Genomic DNA, 2000 nt, shown 5'->3' with positions numbered 1-2000 from the left:
AAAATATAAGTTTTTAGAAACTTACTGAAAATCACAAATTCGATGGTTTTACGATCGCACATGTTGAAATATGCAAAATATTAGAGTTTTGAGAAACTTATTGAAAATCACATATTCGATGGTTTTACGATCGTACATATTAAAATATGCAAAATATAAGAGTTTTGAGCAATTTACTTAGTCACAAATTCGATGGTTTTGCGAGCGTACATGTTAAAATGTGCAAAATATAAGAGTTTTGAGAAATTTGCTTAAAGTCACAAATTCGATGGTTTTACGATCGCACATGTTAAAATATGCAAAATATTAGAGTTTTGAGAAACTTATTGAAAATCACAAATTCGATGGTTTCACGATCGTACATGTTAAAATGTGTAAAAGGTAAAAGTTTTGAGAAACTTACTGAAAATCACAAATTCGATGGTTTTACGATCGCACATGTTAAAATATGCAAAATATTAGAGTTTTGAGAAACTTATTGAAAATCACAAATTCGAAGCGCACATGTTAAAATACGCAAAAATATTAGAAGTTTTAGAACTTTTGAAATCACCAATTCGATGTTTTACGATCGCACATGTTAAAATATGCAAAATATAAGTTTTGAGAAACTTACTGAAAATCGCAAATTCGATAGCACATGTTAAAATACGCAAAATATTAGAGTTTTGAGAAACTTATTGAAAATCAATAATTCGATGGTTTTACGATCGCACATGTTAAAATATGCAAAATATTAGAGTTTTGAGAAACTTACTGAAAATCACAAATTCGATTGTTTTACGATCGCACATGTTAAAATATGCAAAATATAAGTTTTGAGAAACTTATTGAAAGTCACAAATTCGAATGTTTTACGATCGCACATGTTAAAATATGCAAAATATTAGAGTTTTGAGAAACTTATTGAAAATCACAAATTCGATGGTTTTAGGATCGCACATGTTAAAATATGCAAAATATTAGAGTTTTGAGAAACTTATTGAAAATCACAAATTCGATGGTTTTAGGATCGCACATGTTAAAATATGCAAAATATTAGAGTTTTGAGAAACTTATTGAAAATCACAAATTCGATGGTTTTACGATCGCACATGTTAAAATATGCAAAATATAAGAGTTTTGAGAAACTTGCTGAAAATCGCAAATTCGATCGCACATGTTAAAATACGCAAAATATTAGAGTTTTGAGAAACTTATTGAAAATCACAAATTCGATGGTTTTACGATCGTACATGTTAAAATATGCAAAATATAAGAGTTTTGAGAAACTCACTAAAAGTCACAAATTCGATGGTTTTACGATCGTACATGTTAAAATATGCCAAATATAAGAGTTTTTGGAAACTTGCTTAAAGTCACAAATTCGATGGTTTTACGATCTTACATGTTAAAATATGCCAAATATAAGAGTTTTGAGAAACTCACTTAAAGTCACAAATTCGATGGTTTTACGATCTTACATGTCAAAATATGCCAAATATAAGAGTTTTGAGAAACTCGCTTAAAGTCACAAATTCGATGGTTTACGATCGTACATGTTAAAATATGCAAAATATAAGAGTTTTGAGAAACTCACTTAAAGTCACAAATTCGATGGTTTTACGATCGTACGTGTTAAAATATGCAATATATAAGAGTTTTGAGAAAATATGCCAATTATAAGCCAATTATAAGGGTTTTTTTGATATTTACTGAAAATCACTAATTCGATGGTTTTACGATCGCACATGTTAAAATATGCAAAATATAAGTTTTGAGAAACTTATTGAAAATCGCAAATTCGATCGCACATGTTAAAATACGCAAAATATTAGTTTTTAGAAACTTACTGAAAATCACAAATTCGATGGTTTTACGATCGTACATGTTAAAATGTGTAAAATTTTAGTTTTTGATATTTACTGAAAATCACAAATTCGATGGTTTTACGATCGCACATATTAAAATATGCAAAATATTAGAGTTTTGAGAAACTTATTGAAAATCAATAATTCGAT

The sequence above is a fragment of the Teleopsis dalmanni genome, chromosome 1 (assembly GCF_002237135.1).
Source record: "Teleopsis dalmanni isolate 2A chromosome 1, ASM223713v2, whole genome shotgun sequence".
NCBI lineage: Eukaryota > Metazoa > Arthropoda > Insecta > Diptera > Diopsidae > Teleopsis > Teleopsis dalmanni.
The sequence above is the reverse complement of the archived record's forward strand: the minus strand, read 5'-3'. Positions refer to the sequence as shown.